This window comes from Camellia sinensis, unplaced genomic scaffold, assembly GCF_055761805.1.
Source record: "Camellia sinensis isolate YWXY unplaced genomic scaffold, ASM5576180v1 Unanchor4, whole genome shotgun sequence".
NCBI lineage: Eukaryota > Viridiplantae > Streptophyta > Magnoliopsida > Ericales > Theaceae > Camellia > Camellia sinensis.
In genome coordinates this window covers 11902922-11926837 of record NW_028129277.1, presented here as the reverse complement: position 1 = coordinate 11926837, position 23916 = coordinate 11902922, and the positions used below count along the sequence as shown (strand labels likewise).

Sequence of the window (23916 nt, the reverse complement as noted above, 5' to 3'; positions counted from 1 at the left end):
GATCTTACCTGTGAAGGGCTGGAGCTGTTCTTCCAAGCACGAAGAATGGCAGTCCAGTATGAGAGGAAATGGCTTGAGCTCTGAATCGTCAGGTAGAAAAGAGGCAGTAGGAAGAAATGGCATAAAGGGGGTCTTGTATATGTAAGCATGAGAGGCCGCCCAAATTCAAATTCTGGCAAAAACGGCGGGTTGGCTGCTCGATGACCAATGGCAGCCCACCACGTGTCCCCATTTATGGAACGTCAGGACTGAAACGCCGGGTTGAAGAGTCGAAGAGCCAACCGAGCTACTTCTGAAGAAGAGGACGTCAACCGTGGCGTACAACCGGTCAAGTTTGCAGACAGTTATGTTAACTAGCCCGGTCGCCCTTTCTCATCTTGGAGACCGGAGGAATGTTATCTCGGTCGAAGTAAGTAATCCCAGTCACGCTTTCGCGGACGGAATTAAGGGGCAATTGAGAGGGTGATTTATGATCTAGAGTTGGGCCGTGGTATTGGCCGAGCAGGTTGAGAGCCCAACGGTGCATAGGGCCGAGATGATTGACTATCCGCCAAGAGATGGGCCGGGCAGAACTTGGGCCGGGCAGAACTTGCGCCGAGTGTGTGTCGCCCCAGACCGTAAAGAAGCTGCTCGGTTGGACCGAGCTGCTCGATCAGATGATGGCCGAAGCAAGACAAGCGGAGTGACCGGCGCCCGGAAAGGCGTGGTCAGCCGAGGTAACTGTTTGACTGGCAGAAAGGCCGGCCACAGGAGGTGCCTCGGGCTAGGCTTTGCCGAGATGTCACCTAGCCCGGTCCTTCTTGGACTTAGCCAGTGAAGTGCTTGGGTATGAAGCACGGCACGGCACGGAAACAGATAGAACAGCTCGGCTGCCGAGCTCCAGCTGTGAAGGCAGGCAGTTGAGATTACATGACGTTCAGCAAGGTTTATGCTGACAGATGGGATAGCGGAGCCACGTGTCAGGGGATGATTGGGAGTAGATATGGGGCACAGAGGGTATATAAGCATGTCTGCGCCCCCATACGCGCAGAGATGAATACTTTGTAAGGAAATTCTTACATTCAAACACTCCTCCCTCTCTCTCTCTCTCTCTCTATCCTAAGATGTGTGCTAACTTGATTGTCGGAGGGTTTTTCCGGCCACACACCGCCGGGTAGCTCACCGTTATTTGCTCGTAGGTGATCAGACAGAAACGGAGCTCGGACGAAAGGAGTACGGGCTTGCCGGAATATTTGCTCCCCGTACAGTTACCTAATACAAACACTACGAACAAACACAACATATTGTCAACATAGATACAAATTAATGACTGATAAAAACATTAATTTACACAAATCAATTAATATTTTCTTTGGGTTTTATTTTTTTTTCAATTCTTTCTTTTTGGAACTTCCTTTAATTGATCACATAAGGTTAGAGGGAAAATTTAAGAAGGAAGTGTTCTGAAGAAAGAATTTAATAAAATAAAATTCAAAAAGCAAACTTTTCGCTTGGTAATTCAACAACAAACTCTAACTGTACGGGGAGCAAATATTCCGGCGTGCCCGTATTCCTTTCTTCCGTGCTCCGTCGATATCCGATCACCTGCGAGCAAATAACGGTGAGTTACCCGGCGGTGTGTGGCCGGAAAAACCCTCCGACGGTCAAGTTAGCACACACCTTAGAGGGAATAGAGAGAAGGGAGAGAGTGTTTGAGTGTAAGGATTTTCTTACAGAGTGTTCGTGTGTTCCGTATGGGGGGCGCAGACATGCTTATATACCTTCTGAGCCCCATATCCACTCCCTGTCATCTCCTGACATGTGGCTCTGCTATCCCATCTGTCAGCATAAACCATGCCATTCATCACCTGCTCTCAACTGCCTGCCAACACAGCTGGTGCTCGGCAGCCGAGCTGCCCTACCCCGGTCGTACCATGCTTCATACCTTAAGCGCCTGACCGGATAAACAAACGGTGGACCGGGCTAAGCGGCATCCCGGCCGAGCCTAGCCCGGATGCTCACTTTGATCGGCCTTCTCGCCGGTCAATCAACTACCTCGGCTGACCGCGCCTTTCCAAGCGCCGGTCTCTTGGTCTGTCTGGTTTCGACCATCCTCGGACCAAGCATCCTGGTCTGACCGGTCACTTCCCGACCGAGCAACTTCTGCACGGTCCGAGGCGGCACACAGTCCAAACCTTGCCCGGCCCAAGTTCTAGTAGCCCATCTCCGGGTGAACAGTTGATCATCTCGGCCCAATGCATTACTGGGCCCTCAGCTTGCCCGGTCGATACCCCGGCCCAACACCGGATCATAAATCACCCTCTCAATTTGTACGGGGAGCAAATATTCCGGCGTGCCCGTATTCCTTTCTTCCGTGCTCCGTCGATATCCGATCACCTGCGAGCAAATAACGGTGAGTTACCCGGCGGTGTGTGGCCGGAAAAACCCTCCGACGGTCAAGTTAGCACACACCTTAGAGGGAATAGAGAGAAGGGAGAGAGTGTTTGAGTGTAAGGATTTTCTTACAGAGTGTTCGTGTGTTCCGTATGGGGGGCGCATACATGCTTATATACCTTCTGAGCCCCATATCCACTCCCTGTCATCTCCTGACATGTGGCTCTGCTATCCCATCTGTCAGCATAAACCATGCCATTCATCACCTGCTCTCAACTGCCTGCCAACACAGCTGGTGCTCGGCAGCCGAGCTGCCCTACCCCGGTCGTACCATGCTTCATACCTTAAGCGCCTGACCGGATAAACAAACGGTGGACCGGGCTAAGCGGCATCCCGGCCGAGCCTAGCCCGGATGCTCACTTTGATCGGCGGCGCTTAAGGTATGAAGCATGGTACGACCGGGGTAGGGCAGCTCGGCTGCCGAGCACCAGCTGTGTTGGCAGGCAGTTGAGAGCAGGTGATGAATGGCATGGTTTATGCTGACAGATGGGATAGCAGAGCCACATGTCAGGAGATGACAGGGAGTGGATATGGGGCTCAGAAGGTATATAAGCATGTCTGCGCCCCCCATACGGAACACACGAACACTCTGTAAGAAAATCCTTACACTCAAACACTCTCTCCCTTCTCTCTATTCCCTCTAAGGTGTGTGCTAACTTGACCGTCGGAGGGTTTTTCCGGCCACACACCGCCGGGTAACTCACCGTTATTTGCTCGCAGGTGATCGGATATCGACGGAGCACGGAAGAAAGGAATACGGGCACGCCGGAATATTTGCTCCCCGTACAATTGGCGCCGTCTGTGGGAATCTTGACAGACAAAACCTTGTCTTCCAGGTTCATCTGATCGCCATCCATGGCGAACAACGACGAGTTCCCGTTGTCCGCCATCGATGGAGCCACCCCGGAGTATACCCGAAGGAGAGAGGGACCACCTGCTGTCCATCCAATGGCTGACTTGGGGACGCCCACTGGAGGACAGTCAGGTGACGCGCGGGATAAGCGCGGAAGGAGTCATGGGCATTCACGGAGTCCAGACGGTCACCGGCGGAGAGACTCACACTCCAGGCGATTGGAAAGCAAGTTAAGGGACCAAGACGCTGTCATCAGGCGGATGGCCGCGGAGATGGAGGATCTAAAGCGGCATGTCAAAGGGAAAGGTGTAGCTGGAGTGGGAGACCACAGTGAGCGCACCCCATCCCGCCGGTCAGGCGATCAGAGTCAGCGACGTACTCAGTCAATTTCCATCACCAGGAGTTACCAGGTTGGTGATTCCGACATGCGTGCAGAAAAGTCTAGCGCGCAAGACAGCACTTACAAACCCTCACGTCCGGCGACGACGTCGAGGTACTCTTATTCTGCTCAGTCAGAGGATCTACGGGCAGTGTTAAGGGAGCGGGCTCGCCGGCGCGAAGCTCAGAGAATACCTGCTTTCCAGCGGCTCTCCTACGGGGTTCACGGCAGTGAGGAGGTCGGAATGCCTCCACCCCGCCCAGCAATGCCAATATTCGAAGATACAGACTTGGCAAGGCTTAGTGCCACTCCCTTTTCCCTGGAAATAGAAACAACGCCGCTTCCGGCAGGCTTCCACCAGCCTAAGTTCACACTTTACGACGGAAAAACCGATCCGTACATGCATGTGAGCCACTTCCGACAGGTTATGGCCGGACATCGGCGCAATGACGGACTTATGTGCCTAATCTTCCCGTCAAGTTTAGGCGAGCTGGGCCTAAAGTGGTTCGAGAGGTTGCCGGAAGGGAGCATACAAAGGTGGCATCAGTTGGCCGAGGCGTTTGTTACGCGCTTCAAAACCAACACAAAAACACCAAAGGAAGTCGATCACTTGCTAAGTGTCAAGATGGAACCGTGCGACACACTGAAGGCGTACAATTCAAGGTATTGGGAAACCTTCAACGAGATCTTAGACTGCCCGGTCAACCTTGCTATCACGCAATATAAGCGCGGTCTCCCGGTCGGACATAGACTGCGGGACTCGCTTACCATGCACCAACCGACCTCCATGGGCCAGCTCATGCAGCGCATCAATGAGCACATCCGAGTAGAGGATGATGCGTCGGCTTCCACCGTGAAGGCCACTCCGGTCGGAACAGACAAGAAGACAGCAGGCAAGGTGCACGCAGTTGGGCAAGAGTCCAACCGCTCAAATGACCGAGCAGAGGAATCAGACCGAGGTTCAAATCGAAAAAACCGGGGTAGAGGACGTCGGAATGACCGGGATGATTATCCCCGAGATGACGTTGAGGACGCAAACAGAAGGATGAAGGCAAGGACTGGCATAACCACGGTCTTCAAGATTCCAATCTATCGCATACTTAGTGAAATCCGAGACGAGGAGTATGTCCGGTTTCCTGCTAAATTGGGCGATGGACAAAAGGGCTACAATCCGCGGTATCGTTGTACGTTTCACCGGGAGAGGGGCCACCGGACTGAGGATTGTTTGCCTCTGCGACAACACTTGGAAGAACTGGTTGCGGCCGGGCATCTGGACCTTTACATCGATGGCGGAGTGAAACCGAATCAGGCTCCGGTCGATCCCAGGGGACAGGACGACCGAGATGCACCACCACAGGGAGTTATTAATGTCATCCACGGAATCGTGGAACTGGAGCGTGTCTGCGAACTCCGGGGCATGATCAAGAAGGCCGAGCATATGAGGGAAGTGTTGTCAGTGCAACCTGCCATCAAGAGGGGGAAGACAGAAGAGAAAGACGTGATAAGTTTCACCTCAAGAGATTTAGAGCGTATCCAGACGCCGCACAACGATGCTCTTGTAGTAACACTACGCGTCAAAGAATTTGATGTTAGACGGATCTTGATCGATCAGGGAAGCTCGGTCGAGATCATGTATTATGATGCGTTCAAACAGCTCAAACTCCGTGAGACAGACTTGGCTCCGGCCACTTCGCCACTGGTTGGATTTAACTCGCAGCCGGAGTGGCCATTGGGAAAGATTATCCTGCCGGTCAAAGCGGGATCCGTGGTCAAGCAAGTGGAGTTTTGGGTGCTACAAGTCCCTTCAACGTACAACCTTATCCTTGGAAGAGGATGGCTTCACGCCATGCAAGCCGTAGCATCGACCTACCACCAGGTGATGAGATTCCCCTCGGCTATGGGGGCAATCGAGGAGATTTGGGGTGATCAGGTCATGTCCAAGCAATGCTTCGTGGCGGTCAACGGGAGCCGGGCTGCCAAAGGATTCGTTCAAATGATCGAGGGACCGGAGGACCAGAGTGTCCTGGATGATGTTGGCACCAAAGCCGAGGACAAGGCTGTTGAAGAATTGGTTGAGGTGCGGATTGATGCCGAGCAGCCGGACAGATTCTTCTTGCTCGGTTCAAGTCTCTCGGCCATGGAGAGAACCGAGATGATTGAGTTTTTGATGGCAAATATCGAAGTCTTTGCATGGTCTCCCTACGACATGCCCGGCCTTGACCCAAGTTTTATCTGCCATCACCTCAATGTCTTCCCTGGCGCAAAGCCAGTCATCCAGCGAGCAAGGAGGTCGGCGCTGCATCACGCCGAGGTAGTAGCAGAGGAGGTAAAAAACTTGCTTGAAGCACGAGCAATACAGGAAGTGCACTACCCTCGGTGGATTTCCAACACGGTAGTGGTGCCTAAGAAGAATGGAAAGTGGCGAGTTTGTGTTGACTACAAGACAGTCAACCGAGCTTGTCCAAAAGACAGCTTCCCTTTGCCGCGCATTGACCAGCTAGTGGATTTGACGGCTGGACACAATCGGCTCAGTTTCTTGGATGCGTACCGCGGCTATCACCAGATTGCCATGCATGGGCCTGACCAAGAGATCACCTCTTTCACGACTCCAAGGGGACTCTTCTGCTATCGAGTTATGCCCTTTGGTTTGAAAAACGCCGGGGCAACCTTTCAGAGGATGGTGACCAAAATGTTTGCTCCTTTGCTCGGCCGGACGATGGAGGCTTACATCGATGATATGGTGGTAAAGAGCCGACATGAGGCAAACCATTTGACCGACCTAACCGAGATGTTCGCCATTCTAAAGAAGCACAAGCTGCGCTTGAACGCCTCGAAGTGTGCCTTTGGCGTGGGGTCCGGGAAATTTTTGGGATTCTTAGTCACGAACCGAGGCATCGAAGCAGACCCTACTCAGATCAGAGCCGTGCAAGAATTGAAGCAGCCCAGCTCGGCTAAGGACGTGCAGCATCTGGCCGGGATGGCCGCCGCGCTTAATCGATTTATAAGCCGGTCATCAGATCGCTGCCGCCCTTTCTTTCAAGCCTTGAAGTCAAAGTTCTCATGGGATGACGAGTGTGACCGAGCTTTGGCCGAGCTCAAGAATTATTTGTCTTCTCCGCCGCTGTTGGTTACACCAGAGCCCGGTGAGGAACTCTACCTTTACCTCGCCGTCTCCCAGCACGCAGTAAGTGCGGTGTTAGTCCGGGCTGAAGGAATCAAGCACCTCCCAATTTTTTACGTAAGTAAGACCTTGCTGCCGGCTGAGACGAGGTACTTGCCGCTAGAAAGGCTTGCGTTGGCACTAATGATGGCTTCGAGGAAATTGGAACATTATTTTCACGCCCATCCCATCGTCGTACTGACCGAGTTTCCCCTCAAGGCCTTGTTTGAGCGCGCAGACTTTTCAGGCCGAATTTTAAAGTGGGCGGTCGAGTTGGGACAGTTCGAAGTGAAGTTCCAGCCGCGCACCGCAATCAAAGCGCAAACCTTGGCCGATTTTGTTGCCGAGTTCTCACCTGGCACTCATCCGGTATGCCCGGTCGACATTGCCGAGGCAGATGATGAGACGCACCCAATGCCAACTGAGGAACAACCAGCTGAAGAAGGTCGCGCCGCGGAGTTAGCGCGCACCATCGAAGTTCCCTCACTTTGCACGGTAATACCACCCGGCGATGCGATGACGGAGTTGTCTATCACCAACCCATCCACTCTGTCCGGTACGGCATCACCAAGGGGGGCAGGCATGGTTCCGCACAGCTCAGAACTTGATGATTCGCCTACGGACTTGGACATTCTGAACCAACTTGCTGAGTCCGGTGCCGAATCCTCAAGGGGAGGAGTAATGGTTCCAGGCAGTTCAGACCTTGCGGCCGGCTTCACACCGCAACCTGGTGATTCGCCTACGGACTTGGGCATTACGGACCAACTTGCTGAGTCCGGTGCCGAATCACCAAGGGGCACTGAATTTGAACCGGTCAACACCAAACTTGACACCGCACAGCCGAGCAGTTGTGATCCCATCGCCCTTCGCAACTCTCAGGACCCATCTGACTGCTGGAAGCTTTTTGTGGGGGACATGTGGAAGCTTTTTGTTGATGGAGAGTCCAACCGTCATGGCGCCGGCCTAGGTATCGTTCTTATATCCCCGGACGGCCTAACCATTGAGCATTCTATCACACTCGGCTTCCCGGCGTCTAACAACGAGGCTGAGTACGAGGCGCTTCTTGCTGGGCTCAAGAGCGCAATTCAAATGAAGGCTGCCGAGCTTCTGGTATATAGTGATTCCCAGCTTGTGGTTAACCAAGTTTCAGGGATTTATGAAGCGAAGGACGACAGGATGGCGAAGTACCAAGCTCTGGTCAGAGACCATATCAAGCAGTTTGAGGCAATCAGAGTCCAACGGATTGGCCGAGAAGAAAACTGCCGGGCTGATGAACTCGCCGGCCTCGCCTCCATGGTCGATAGCACGTCTCCAAACCCATTGTTGATTGACTTTCTTCTGCGGCCGAGCATTGAAAACGCCGGGCAGACGGATGTACTCTGCGCCGAGCTAGGCCCTTCCTGGATGGACCCCTTGATCTTGTTCCTCCGAGACCGGACTCTTCCAACAGACAAGAAAGAAGCGCACAAAATTCGGGTGAAGTCAAAGCGGTTTTGGCTTTCTCCATCTGGCGCGTTGTATAAGAAGTCCTACACCGGTCCTTATCTCAAATGCGTGCACCCGAATCGTGTGGAGGCCTTCTTGTTTGAAATTCATGAAGGCATTTGTGGTAGCCACATCGGGGGCAGATCCTTGGCCTACCGAGCTATTTCGCAGGGATACTGGTGGCCGTGCATGCAGGCCGACGCGCAAAAATATGTCCGCAAGTGCGAAAAATGCCAGAAATTCGCCCATCAGATCCACCAGCCCGCCAGGGAACTTCTTCCCCTCACCAGTCCTTGGCCTTTCGCAATGTGGGGACTAGATATAGTGGGACCACTGCCAACAGCACCGGGCAACCGGAAATTCTTCATCGCGGCCACTGATTACTTCACAAAGTGGATTGAAGCTGAGCCCTTGGCAACCATCAAAGAAAAAGACGTGAAGCGATTTGTCTGGCAGAACGTGGTCACGCGGTTTGGCGTCCCCAAGATTTTGATCTCCGACAATGGCACCCAGTTTGACGGTCGCCTATTCAGGGGATTTTGTGAAGATATGAAGATAGATTTCTACAACTCCACCCCGGCCTACCCGCAGTCCAATGGTCAAGCCGAAGCATCAAACAAGACTATACTGGATGGGTTGAAGAAACGGTTGGAAAAGGCTAAGGGCAAGTGGGCTGAAGAATTACCGAGCGTCCTTTGGGCATACCGAACAACCCCGCGTCGTTCGACCGGGGAAACCCCATTTGCTTTGGCTTATGGCATGGAGGCGGTCATACCCTTGGAAGTCGAAATGCCCACCCTCAGAACTGAGAGTTTTGAGCCCGAGCTAAATGCCGAGGCTATTGCCTTGGAGTTGGACCTAGCGGAAGAGCGCCGGGAGAAAGCCCTCATCCATGTTGCCGCTTACCAACAAGAGCTCTCCAAGAAGTATAACAAGACAGTGCACCCCAGACCGTTCAAAGTTGGGGATTGGGTTTTGAGGAAGATTATGGGCAACACCCTGGTGCCAGGAGAAGGCAAACTAGGGGCAAATTGGGAAGGACCCTACAAGATCACTGGTCTGGCTGGCAAGGGGGCTTACCACTTGGAGGATCTAGAGGGAAGAGCCATACCCCGGCCATGGAATGCGGCCAACTTGAAATTGTATTATTTTAAAGCTTTTTACTTTCCTCTTTTTAAAGCAATTTTTTGGCTTGCAAAGCAGAATGTAATTCTTTTTGTCAAATTATAGAAGTCATTTTGCATTAGCACTTGGATTGTTCTTTTAATGTTTAAAACCGAGATGGTGTACTCCGGTTGGAAGAGTTGGTGTCTTGTCCAACTTCGGATCCCCAACCAAGATGATGTACTCCGGTTGGAAGAGTTGGTGTTCTGTCCAGCTTAGGATTCCCAACCGAGATGGTGAACTCCGGTTGGAAGAGTTGGTGTCTTGTCCAACTTAGGATTCCCAACCGAGATGGTGTACTCCGGTTGGAAGAGTTGGTGTCTTGTCCAACTTAGGCTTCCCAACCGAGATGGTGTACTCCGGTTGGAAGAGTTGGTGTTCTGTCCAACTTTGGATTCCCAACCGAGATGATGTACTCCGGTTGGAAGAGTTGGTGTCTTGTCCAACTTTGGCTTCCCAACCGAGATGGTGTACTCCGGTTGGAAGAGTTGGTGTCTTAACCAACTTTGGCTTCCCAACCGAGATGGTGTACTCCGGTTGGAAGAGTTGGTGTCTTGTCCAACTTTGGCCTCCCAACCGAGATGGTGTACTCCGGTTGGAAGAGTTGGTGTCTTAACCAACTTTGGCTTCCCAACCGAGATGGTGTACTCCGGTTGGAAGAGTTGGTGTCTTGTCCAACTTTGGCTTCCCAACCGAGATGGTGTACTCCGGTTGGAAGAGTTGGTGTCTTGTCCAACTTAGGATTCCCAACCGAGATGGTGTACTCCGGTTGGAAGAGTTGGTGTCTTGTCCAACTTAGGCTTCCCAACCGAGATGATGTACTCCGGTTGGAAGAGTTGGTGTCTTGTCCAACTTTGGATTCCCAACCGAGATGATGTACTCCGGTTGGAAGTGTTGGTTTGTTCAACTTAGTTACAGCCGAAGTGGCTATTTCGGTTCATGAATTTGTCTCGTTCTGCTAAAGTACCGAGATGTTTTGCTGAAGACAGAATTGATTACAACCGTGCGTACACTTGCAAAAATTCAAAATCTTTCATTGATAAAGAAATTCATTACAAGAGATGGAGGCAGCAGTAGGAAAAAAATGGAACGATGGGGGGGGGAGTTTGTATAGGCGAAAGAGACCGCCCAAATTCAAAATCTGACAAGAACGGCGGGTTGGCTTCTCGATGACCAATGGGAGCTCGCCACGTGTCCCCATTTATGGCTACGTCAGGATTGAAGCGACGGGATGAAGAGACGAAGAGCCAGCCGAGTTACTTTCGACGAAAAGGCCGAAAGCCGAGGAACATGACCGGGTAAGGATAGCAGATTAGCTCGGCAAAGGCTTGGCGTCTTGACAACCGGAGAAATGTTATCTCGGTCGAAGTGAGTAATCCCAGTCACGCTTTCGCGGACGGGATTAAGGGGCAATTGAGAAGGTGATTTATGATCCGGTGTTGGGCCGGGGTATCGACCAGGCAAGCTGAGGGCCCAGCAATGCATTGGGCCGAGATGATCAACTGTTCACCCGGAGATGGGCTACTAGAACTTGGGCCGGGCAAGGTTTGGACTGTGTGCCGCCTCGGACCGTGCAGAAGTTGCTCGGTCGGGAAGTGACCGGTCAGACCAGGATGCTTGGTCCGAGGATGGTCGAAACCAGACAGACCAAGAGACCGGCGCTCGGAAAGGCGCGGTCAGCCGAGGTAGTTGATTGACCGGCGAGAAGGCCGATCAAAGTGAGCATCCGGGCTAGGCTCGGCCGGGATGCCGCTTAGCCCGGTCCACCGTTTGTTTATCCGGTCAGGCGCTTAAGGTATGAAGCATGGTACGACCGGGGTAGGGCAGCTCGGCTGCCGAGCACCAGCTGTGTTGGCAGGCAGTTGAGAGCAGGTGATGAATGGCATGGTTTATGCTGACAGATGGGATAGCAGAGCCACGTGTCAGGAGATGACAGGGAGTGGATATGGGGCTCAGAAGGTATATAAGCATGTCTGCGCCCCCCATACGGAACACACGAACACTCTGTAAGAAAATCCTTACACTCAAACACTCTCTCCCTTCTCTCTATTCCCTCTAAGGTGTGTGCTAACTTGACCGTCGGAGGGTTTTTCCGGCCACACACCGCCGGGTAACTCACCGTTATTTGCTCGCAGGTGATCGGATATCGACGGAGCACGGAAGAAAGGAATACGGGCACGCCGGAATATTTGCTCCCCGTACACTAACTAACTTAATTCCTCCATAATTTACAAATCAATATAGCCTAAAAAACCCCATTTATTTTGTCCAATTTAGTCCCATCCGTTTTGTGTATGTAACCACCCTCCATCACCTTCTTCAATCTTCACCGACACCCATTCAGATTCATTTTGTTTCCAACCTTAAATACATTTTGAATATTTATTAAGCAATACATGACCCATGTTGAAAAGAAGTCATATGAAATTGTGGTTTAGAAGACAGATATAAAACGGGTACTCAGAATGGACGCATTTGATGGAGAAAACGAAAACCGAAAGAAAACGCATTACCTTACATTAAGATAAGTAAGTTTAAAAACAAATAATAAAGAAATTAATATTGAAATTGCAAAGAAATTGTGAAATTGCATGTTTAATGAATAATGAAAATGAAAATGAGAACATGCGAACTAAACTCGAACATGCGAACTAAATTAGAGTTGATTTTGTATGTTTGTCAAAAGAATAATGAAAATGTTTAAGCTACACAAAAGTATCTACTGACTCCCCGAATCACAATATTACACGTTTGTGTGAGAGATAGTGATTTCCTATTTATCAAAAGATAAAACCCAAAATTGATTTTGTATGTTTGTCAAAAGAATAAAAACTAACAACAAAATAATATTTTATACGTTTATATGTGAGAGAGTGATTTTCTATTATTTTATCAGAAAGTAAAAGCCAGGGTTGATTTTGTATGTTTGTCAAAAAAAATAAAAACCAACAACAAAACAAATAAATTATCAGAGCCTGGGTTATGGGCCCACCACGCTTCCGCTGCGCCACTTTGATTAGATGCAAGACAAATTATTTGTAATTCCTTTATTTGGCATTTTATTGCAGGTGTTCATGAAAAATCTATGAAATAAATGCATACATAAACAAAATAAAATTAAAAAAAAAATGATGTATAAATGAATAGATAAAAAAGCAAAATAGAACACTTAGAGCACCATAATGAAGTGACTAAATTTGGGTGTTAATGTGTCGTATAACATAAATATGAGGTCTTGTTTGACAAAGGTTAAAACTTGATTTTTTAGTTTAAAATTCACAAAAAGATAAAATAGACTAAAATAATTAATAAGACAAAATGTCATATCAAATCCATAATCATTTTACTTTTTCTGTCACAAACAATACATCCAACTACAAAAAATTCTAACCATCTTCCCAAACACAAAAATTTTAACCTACTAAAATAGCTAAAAACTAAAATAGCCTACTGAAATAGCCAACTTTCCAAATAGGGCCTAATTTATGTGTTAAAAATTTATTAATTTAGAGTGTACAATGATGTGTTAAAAATAAAAATGTATGTTTAATGATATATATAAAACTAATAAAAAATAAAAATAAAAATACATGTGATTTTCACATCTTTTTCTAACTACTCTGCCATGGGACAATGTGGTTTCCCCCCTTCTCTTTCTTCATGGCTTGGCTAAATGAGTTCAGATCCTCTCCAACATTTTCCCTCCAGAGGCACAGTCTAAATTGGGTCACGTCACTACACTAAAAATTTGTGACTTAGATTAGTTAAAAAAGAAAAATACAAAATTCCCTCTGACACTCTCTCTCTCCCTCATTGATGTGCTCTCTCTCTCTCTCACTCATTTCTAATAAAAATTAAAAAAAATTATTTTAATCTTTTTCATTTTATTTTCATAATATATATATACTACTGTATATCCGTGCCTAAAGGCACGGTATAATTAATATTGGGATTGAAATATATTTGTAATTTATATGTATCATACCCTCTACAGAATTCAATTAAAAATAACAACTCTCCCTAATCTTAATGCAAATTAAGGAATAAACGTATAAAATTTATAATGTTCATTAAAATTAAAATGATAAACTAATGTTCTACAAATATAATAAAATAAAATTAACCAAACAATGCACACCAGTGCTCTTCAATTCTAAAATAATTTAATTAAAACAAAACAACAAACAATACACACCAACCAATCATCTGTAATTTTAAAAAATAAAAAATAAATTAAAGTCAAATCTTATAAAAAAACTTTCCAAATGTGAATGTAAGACCAAAATTTGGGTCCTACTCATCACAGATCAGAACACCAACATTTATCTATCGTAGACATTGGACCTATATATACAAAAGAAAATGTATAGTAAGAAGATGAGTAAATAGGTGATAACTTCACAAAATATTTAAAAACTCACTAATTTGTAATTTTTCCAAATTATAGAAAAATTAATAGATAATAAGGAGAAGTGGAACATATTATAAGAAGATGAGTAAAGAGAGCCCATATTATAAGAGAAGCAATTGATTAGATGTATTTCATTGGTACAAAAGAGCAAGAAACTTGTTCTAGCAAAGAAACATGTTGTAGATGAAAAATTAACAATTATACATGAAAACATTATAAAATTATCATAGATCCAAACACAACCTTAGGGTTTTGCTTAAACGGTACTTGTTTCGAGAAAACTAAAACTCAATAAAATTCAATGTGCACTACTTAATAGATAATAAGGAGAAGTGGAACAGCTAGAAGCCATACATGAGATCCACCTTATCAAAACCTGCAACAGAGGAATAGATGAAAAAATATTAGAAAAATAAATAAAATATAGCAGATACAAAGAAAAGCAAAATGGGAAGCCTAAACCCATTTTAGACTACAAATTAAATAAGAGCTAAACTAATCAGAAACTTTGGAAATTACGTCGTGGATATTCAAAGTGAAAAATAGCATGCTTAGAACTTGACCCGCTTGGATTCATCATATGTTGCAAGCTGCTATTCCCTCTGCTAAACTAATCAGGGCCAACCCCATTCCAGAGAGCCGTTATTCCCTCTTCTGAAGCAATTTTTCTCATTTCCCCTATTGCTCCTCTTCTCAAGTTTGGATTCATCTGCAACCGCACCTGAAAAAAGAAGAGCGTTAAGTAAGACAAAGATTTTAGATGTTTAGAAAAGCTTTTGAATCTAAATACCTTCAGAACTTCCACAGGGTTGGTCAGCGCAGTTGCAAAGGCACCAGAGAATGCTCCTGACACAATCTTAACCAAAACACAGCTCGACACAGAGAGAATGGGAGAGGCAGAAATCTTACCTTGCAAGCCGGGTTCGAGAGGCAGAAGGAGTTGCTGTCGGTGGAGATCGGAGAAGAGAGAAGATCTGAGATCTGAGATCTGGGAGGGAGAAAAGATGAAGAGTTGCTGTCGGTGGAGTTCGGAGGCGGCGCAACGGTGGAAGCGGAGCAGCAGTGGAAAGGAGGGGGAGAGAGAGGAAGAGAGAGAGATATCTAAGGAGAGAGAGATTGACACCTGAGAAGAGAGAAGTGCAAATGTCACACAGTATCTCAGCCTTCAATGAGAAGTGCATATTGTTTGGGTTTGTCGTGGGTGGGTGGGTGGCACGTTGCAGAGAGAGCAAGAGAGGGATTGTTTTGGGCGGGAATGTGAAAATGTCACAAAATATCTCAGCCCTCCATGGTTAAAAACAACTCATCTCAACCGTTGAATTGAAATGTATCTCACATACTGTTAGAAATTGGGCGCCCATGTGGCATGAACCTTAGAACCTTTTGAACCTCATCCAAATGGGTTTTGAATTTGAATTCAAACCTATTTGGATAGCCACTCAGGATATATATCTATCATATCATGATATGGATAGATGATATAGATATCAGATATTATCTCATTTAACAAATGGATAAATGAGATAAATAGATTATATATCTGATATATGGGATATGGGTGATTAAGTGGAAAAACAACGTATGTTTGTTTTTTTTTTTCAAGATACTGACTCTCTCCCAAAATAACGATCAAGTCATTTGTACTGTGATTTGTGTGGGTGATATTCAATCTGTGATATCACTTCACTGTTGGGTTGGTTTATCAGTTTCTGGAAGCACGTGATTTATCCACGAGGTTCTATCATCAAAAAGGTATGATCTAAACATTTTATCCGCTGCATATTTTGTACTTTGATTTACATTGGTATTAGAGCCATTGATGGATATTTTCGTGTTTCTTTTTAATCATGTGTATATTTTTACATGTGTATGTTTACATTATAAACATGAATGTTTGTAAAGGAGAAAAAAAAAATCTACTTTTATTAGATTAAGAGCATAAATATTTTTTTATGTTCATTAATGTCTTTTTTCATACCATAAACGGTTTTATTTTGAAAAAAGGAGTCCGGCAATGTAAAAATCGGACCAGTTAGTACCCTGGAAGGTGGCGCGTGGTATGCACGCGCCACCACACCACAGCCACGCGCGCCCACGCGCTGCCACGCGCCCACACGCGCCAGACGCGCCTGCACGCGCCATCACGCGCGCGTCAGCGGCGCTGTCCACGCGCACGCCGTCCGCGCCTCGCACGCGCGCCGCGTGCTGGAGCCGAGCGCCGAGCCGCGTTTGAGCCGTGCATCGAGCCGCTCCGAGCCGGTGCTGCGCCGCGCCGCATTGAGCCGACTCACGCCGAGTTGCGCTGAGCGGTGCCAAGCCGAGCCGAGCCGTTTTTCCCGCCTGGCTTGGCTCTAAGGCTCTATTTGTTTGTTTTTAATTCTAAATTGCGTTAATTGGCCATAATTTATTCGTTATAGCTTTGTTTTAAGCATGGTTAGTACCGTTAGACTCAAAATTAATTTTTCTACATTCTGTAAAATTTTTGAAAATTTTACGAAAATATAAAATATTTTTTCTGTGTTAATAATTCATGTTTTATGCTTTAAAATGCATCTGGTGTTGCATGATTAAATTTCTGGGGCTGAATTTTTTATTGTAGACTATTGATATAGTTTACTATTTACTGGTATAGTTATAGCATTTTATGAGATTCTGGAATATTTATTTCTGGTTTTGTGTGTGTTTATTAGTTATTTAAAATTCCAAAAAATTCCAGAAAATACCAGAAAATTTCAAAAATTTCAGGATGATGTACTTTCTGTTATGGCATAATTTAAATATTTAATACAGCATATTTTTTTTAGAGTTTGTAATATGTTGTAATTAGAGGAGCATGATTATTTATTTATTTATTTATTAAAATTCCATTATTAAATGAATATAGCATGAGTTATTTGTAAATTTACATTAAAATGCTATTGTATGGAATTTATCATGGTTTGTATATGCCATAGTCAGTGGGAGGTTATTCGGTTGAGAGAAATCTTTGTAGATTAACTCCCGAAAACCAATATTTTGCGCATAAATTAAATTAAATTTTGGATAATTGTCACCTGTGGCGCAAGAGATGATTACGAGCATAGCGGATTTTCGATCTTGCGACTTGTGTAATATTGTCACTATTTAATTTAGTTTTTTGCGGCAAAATTATATTATGCTAATCAAATTAATCCCAATGCGAATTTCTCTCTAAATTGATTTAACTTATGGAAGTTAATTTGATTGACCTAGACTTAGTAGAGATGTTCAAATATGAACAAACTAATCCCATTCTTTAGATGAGCAAAAGTCTTGGAGACTTTAGGTCAAACCTTAATTGAGCCAAAGTAAGGAAACATGACTCAAAGTCGCCGTGGTTTTGGTGCCTTGTTTGGCACAATAAAAACTAATGTGTGCGCTATGGTTAGCGGCATACTACGTAGTTTTGGTTGGCGAGTTTTGGAGTTATGAAATTAGTAAGCCCTCAATAGATCAGTATATGATCTTGACTAATGAGCTGCGCGGATTGACTTTGTAATTTGATTTGTAAATAATGTTACATCATTGGATGAAGTAACATTCAAGAGTCACGTCATCCTAGAAATGCGAGTTTAAATAAATTAGTCATTAAGTGTAAGACAAGTAGCCAGTATGAGCAGTGTTTTGCTCTCTACCCAATTATTGGGAGTTGGATGGAGCAAAATTTCATGCACTATAATAGTGTGTGTTGAAATATCACGTGAAGTTAAAAGATTAGCGCTTAGAAGCTGCAAAATCTATTAACACTAAGTGAAAAGATTAGCGCTTAGTAGCTGCAAAATCTATTAACACTAAGTGAAAAGATTAGCACTTAGTGGCTGCAAAATCTATTAGCATTGCCAACTTGTCTAAGTCTGGACACTTACTGTTTCCACACTTGAGTGTGAGACATGAGGAGGGGCTTCTTTGTATAATTCCTTAGCTAGGCTAACCTTTTTTTTAATAACGTTTAACACTAAGCGCAAACGTTGCGGCATAGTGATGAAAAGGTCAAGGCCGACAAGGTTGTTATGACTCTAAGAATTTGACGCATCACTTGTGAGAGCATTGTGTTGAATTAGACTCTTTAGCCTAAATTCGCGCTTAAGTTACTTTGGAGCTGTCATAGTTGATAGCTTATTCTCTCCTTCTTGTGGATAGTAGAATTAATTCCAAGTAACTATGAAGCGAGAAATAGATATGGCAAGATGAGTATCGTCATCTTTCAACTAGATGCAGTAAAGTGTATGGAGAATAAAATTGACTTGAAGGTGCAGGGGATTAACACTTACTAGTTAAATTTGCGACTTAGGCGCACTTGATATCTCCATGACATCCCTTTTATGATCTAGTGAATATGACTTTGTCGTGAGTCATTACCTAGTTGGGCCTAAACCTTTAAAACTTGTCTTTGAGAACTCACACATTAAGATGATTGGAATTAGTTTATGACATTGGTCATGAACCAGTGGCTTATTATACTTAATCACATTAATGAGATGATGACACGATGGTTTGAGTAGGCCTTCTCGAGCCCACTCGCTTATGACATCCTGCTCTCATGTGAATGTGTAACTTTGTTCGCAATGGGTGTGCACAAGTAAGTAGGAAAGCCGTAGAAGGTCATTTGTATTGGCGCATTTAGTCCACTATGATATTTGTGACTAGATATGTGTGAGGGTATGATAGCTAAACCTCAATCTCGACACATTTATAGATTACGATACGCATCAGAGTCAAGACTATTTGATTTCCCATAAGTCAAAAGTTTTGAGATGATTTTTGACATTGCACATATGAGGTTGAGATCAATTAGATAACAGCTTTCATGCTTTTAGTTTTGAACAAGGTGGCGAGTATCTATTTGAGTTATTTTTTAGAAAACTCTGTGAAGAGAGATGGGTGCTTAGAAAATTGATTATTCCTAGTACTCAACAACACAATTGTGTAGTAGAGATAAGGAATTGAATATTGTTAATGATAGGTGGATAATGGCGCAAAATGTTTCCCAATTGGAAATTGCACTAGTTTGTTGCCTATATCCCTAACTAAGTGCCCTCCATATCAAATTTTACACTCCATTTGAGTAATGGGTTAGCGGAGAGCCATCTATGGGCGATCTGTAACCGTTAAGCAACTTATCTTTATTTTACTTCTCATAAGATTGCGAAGTTCAGACCTAGGGTTCTATAGCGCATTATTGTATGCTGTCTTGTAAACATAAAGGGTCGTGTGGTGCATTATTGTATGCAGTCATGCAAACCCTCCGGGTCATGTGCATATAGGTAAGCAGCTTTGTGGTAGTGTAACTAAGTCACATAAAGTTTTATTAGTAAAGGTGACGTGAATAGAGTTTTTGGAACTCTATAAGATGGAGAATTCCAAGCATAGCGCTCTATGTAGCCTAGTTGAGAATGGAAAGAAATTTCTAATATCCTAGGGACAGTGGGAGCGATGTGCCTACTAATGGATTACTCCATTAGAGCAAAATACTCTACATTCTTAGTTGCGTGGTAGCAAATGTGAAAATTTTCCACGTCATCACTGGGTGATTGAGAGGGAAACATTCATGATTGCTCCGCAAGATGATAAAGAGCCTAGGATAATGCCAAAGGCTCTAGTCCCCTGTTTTTAGAAAGTGAATCAATGTTGCGCAGTTTAAGACAAAGTCTTTGAGGATTAACCATTTTTATAATTTGGTTGACTTTCCATTATGACGCAAAACTGTTATAAAGTTATGTGTAATTTGGATAGTCATTGTTGAGGCATAAGGCTCGCTAGATACCGAATGGTCGCACCATTGAGGAAAGTGTAGACCATGAGAAGACTTCCTCCTGGGGAGTGAGGTTATTTTGACTTAGGCTATGATTGACATAAGTTCGGAACATTGATTTGTGGACATTGTGACCCGATTTTTCATTAGAGAATTGGATAAGTAGATCCGTAAGAATTTACCTTCTGCTTTTATGGTGAAAAGTTAGGAGCGCAAAAAGGTTGCTAGTTCCAATAAATCTTTTACAGCCTAAAGTAGTTATCCAAACAGTGGTTCTTAGATTTCGTCAAGCCATGATAGGCCAACGATGATCGATGAAGACCACTGAGGCATGATCAATGGTCCAAAAGAAGTTTTTTCCTTACTTAGTCATTATGAGCCAGGAATTTATAAGGTTGTCGCCACCTAGGGTGGGCAGTCCTCCATTTTAGATATGATGGACATGGGTGATGTAATTCATATGCTCGGATGTACGATCCTTAGGGATTATTTTAGGAAAATTCTCGGTTTGTCTTCGATGACTTACATAAGGAATATCCTAGAATGATTCTAGATGCAAAATTGCAAACCCATTGACTTACTTATCGGTAAAAGCCAGAGCCTTAGCTATTGAGTGAATCCTCAGATTGTCTTTGGGAGAAACAGATGACCTATATTCCTTGATCTTTTCTTTGTTGTGGGAGCCTAAGGTACGCTATGTGGGCTTATTCGGCATGATAAGTGTTATCTTTGATAAATGGTTAACTGAGTTGTTTAGACATTGACCTTGCTCATTAGACTGTGGATAAAATGCTTTACTAGAAGCATATTAATTTGCTCCTTGTAAAATTCAATGCGCTAGTTGGGCGCATCTGCGCTAGTTGGGCGCATTAAGAATGAACGCAAATTGGTCACCAAAATATCTTTAGAGAGGTTATTGCGCAAGAGGTAGTGATCTTAAATCATTTCATGTGAGGCGCACATGGTGGATTCTGTTGTATATACTTATCGCAAGAGGTGCTAATAAGGCTTATGTTTGGAATCTATAATTGCGTAAGCTGTGGTCATTTTTTAAAAATTGATCACTTATTTTGAGATGATGGGATGTTTGACACTATTATGGTTTGTGTCATAATGATTAGCAAATGATGATGTCAGCAGGCAAGATTGGCTCACTCACACGAGCAATCGCCCTTGGCGCTTAGGAGCGAGCAAGGTTGAGACTAGTGGCTTATTTTTATTTGGAGCCAAGAGAGGCTTAAATAATCCACTATGCATGTCGCCTTGGTTACAACCAAGATGAGGTCGTGTTAAGGACCAAACATGGATGATAGTACCCACTTTCCATGTTGTGCCTGTTATGATTAGCCAGATGCGAGATCTCATTTGGCGCCTAGAAGGCGAGCAAATAGAGAATTTGGGTTAGGCGCTAGAAAGCGACTAGATTAATATCTGTACGGTGTATCGAGTATGACATCACTCTTTATGGAAGAGTTACTCCACCGTAGCATGTATTCATACTATATGTGCTTGGCGACCGAGTAATGAGGTGAGAGAATGGATCCCTGCTTCCTCACCGTGTGAGTCTTACGTGTCATTATTGATATGACTTTCATTTATGTACCCTTTTGTGACTTTTGACTATGTCATAAGGTAAGGGGTTGATGTTCTGCTACTTTGGTATGTTGCCTGCGGTCATGCATGATTCGGCCTTAAGGGACATCACTGGGAAAGCGGTCAATCCTAAACTAAATGGCATGAGTGCAAAGGGAAGATCATCTAGTATTACACCACTGTTGTATATTCACTGTCGGCAACTCATATCGCTCTGTATGAGAGGCGAATTGAGTGTGAATATATTGCAAGAATTGAGAGGGTCAAACATGCTCTTTTTTTGAGGGATTAGAGATGTTTTTTGGACCGGTGTAATTAGATGGGTCTGGGGTATATGAGACACTATTTCTTTTCTTTTTGGGTTGATGTCTCTATGCTGGCTCATTTTGAGTTTCTAGTATAGAGCTCCCACATGCAGGTGTTCTCAGCAGTCGCACGGTGCAGTGGCTAGTATGAGATTGTTTATTTTTGGGGAGATTGAGATTGAGATTGAGATTGAGACGTGGCAGTGTCATGCCAACTCATGTCCGAGTGGGAGATGTTAGAAATTGGGCGCCCATGTGGCATGACCCTTAGAACCTTTTGAACCTCATCCAAATGGGTTTTGAATTTGAATTCAAACCTATTTGGATAGCCACTCAGGATATATATCTATCATATCATGATATGGATAGATGATATAGATATCAGATATTATCTCATTTAACAAATGGATAAATGAGATAAATAGATTATATATCTGATATATGGGATATGGGTGATTAAGTGGAAAAACAACGTATGTTTGTTTTTTTTTCAAGATACTGGGTATGTTTGGTTTGTGTTTGAGAGATGTGTTTTAGAGATAAAAAGTACGAAAAGTTGTTTGGTTTGGTTTTTTTCAAAAGATGTTTTAGAAAATTATTTTGAGAGAGAGTTTTGGAAAAAGTGATTGATTTGATGTGTGTGAGAGAGAGATTTGTTTGGAAAACTTGTTTGGTTTACAAGTTTTGAGAAATTTTTTTGGGAAAATTTGTTTGGTTTGATTATTTTTAAAAACTTATTTGTAGAGAAAATTTCCCAAATTTTTTTCAGAAATTCAAACCAAACGAACCCACTGACTCTCTCCCAAAATAACGATCAAGTCATTTGTACTGTGATTTGTGTGGGTGATATTCAATCTGTGATATCACTTCACTGCTGGGTTGGTTATCAGTTTCTGGAAGCACGTGATTTATCCACGAGGTTTTATCATCAAAAAGGTATGATCTAAACATTTTATCCGCTGCATATTTTGTACTTTGATTTACACATACATTTTAAGACATTTTCAAAATCCCTCTTGCCTTATTATATAGATTAATCTGTTTTGATGTTGTTAAATTGTTTAATATGTCTGTGGATATTGATAAGCATAAAAGTGATACTTCTCACAATTCAGTAATTGAGCTTTATTCCCAGGCTATTTTTCCATGTCAATTTGTTTTTTGCGGCCCTAGTCTAAGTCCGATTACGGCTCCGACGTGATTTTTGGAGAGTCGTCGGAGTTTCTCCAAGCTGTTTCACGACCTGCACACACACCACCGGATAATGAGGAGAGAGAAAAATTGAAAAGCAAAGGGTGAAGAGAGAAAATATAGACAAGTTGTTATAAAAACTTAAGTTATTCTTATTGGAATCTAATTTTTTCTAATTTTGATGAATGTCTTCTTATATTAATTTCTTAGAGCTTCTCCAATTTAAAACAGTTGCTAAAGTCATAATATGGTAACTTGGGCAAAAATAACATGTCCAATGATATGTTATAGTAGCTGTCAAATTTAACAGCAGTCAAATCTGTTGTCAAATTTGGCAGCTGCCAAATGTGCCAACTCACCAAATCTATCTGTTGCCAAATTTGGCACCAGCTTTGGCAGCTACCAAATGTGTCAATTCACCGAATCTCAACCGTTTTCTTCCCTCCCATCCTCCCTCCCACCCAACAAAACATATATCTAAGCAACACTTATAAAGTTAGAAAGAAAGTTAGTTGAGATTTGTTAAAATAGTAAGTAAATATTGAAACATTATTATTATAATTTGATAAAATAATACTATTCATTACTAAATTATAAGAATAACAATGATATTATTGTTGGACAATCTTCACTGTATTTAAATAGATTAAATTATGTTGTGTACAAAACAACAACAAGAATAAAAGAAATAGATAAAAGGAGAGAATTTGTTTGATTACAAAAATCAAACTCGAAATAATAATAAATAAATAAAACCACAGATTTTATTTTGTTACAAAAACAAAACCAAAATCTGATTAAATAAACAAATAAAAAACAGAATAAAATTAAACAACTTACTTGGTTAATTTATTTGAATAACTTTTCTGATCAAGTCCAGTGTTTAACACTGTGTCCTTAAGACAGATTCGTCCTCTCCACGGTGCTTTCAGAATTTGGATGTCTATCTCCCAGGATGAAATGATCTACCACAAACAATAGCAGCACTACAAATTGTTTGCCTTACGAACACACTAAGTGTTTACACTCTTTCTTTTGGAAATAAAATGCAGCAAGATGAAGAATATAAATAGCAGAAGTGAAATACGAAATTTCTGAATGAAAACATCAAATGAGGGTGGTCCTATTTATAGATGTGAAGGTGGCTGTTGGTTTTGAATTGAACAGGTATG

General features: G+C 43.8%; 1 protein-coding gene and 1 long non-coding RNA gene across 3 annotated transcripts in view; one reads left to right on the top strand and one right to left on the bottom strand.

Annotated features, from left to right (window-relative positions):
* Positions 1-23916, top strand: part of LOC145816715 (60 kDa jasmonate-induced protein-like) — a 92429-nt gene that overhangs the window by 18196 nt on the left and 50317 nt on the right. The window lies entirely within an intron of this gene.
* Positions 14149-14813, bottom strand: LOC145816689 (uncharacterized). Its single transcript, XR_014358772.1, has 3 exons — positions 14676-14813; positions 14405-14606; positions 14149-14261 (listed from the first exon to the last, which is right to left on the bottom strand). It is a non-coding gene; the product is annotated as an uncharacterized LOC145816689 (long non-coding RNA).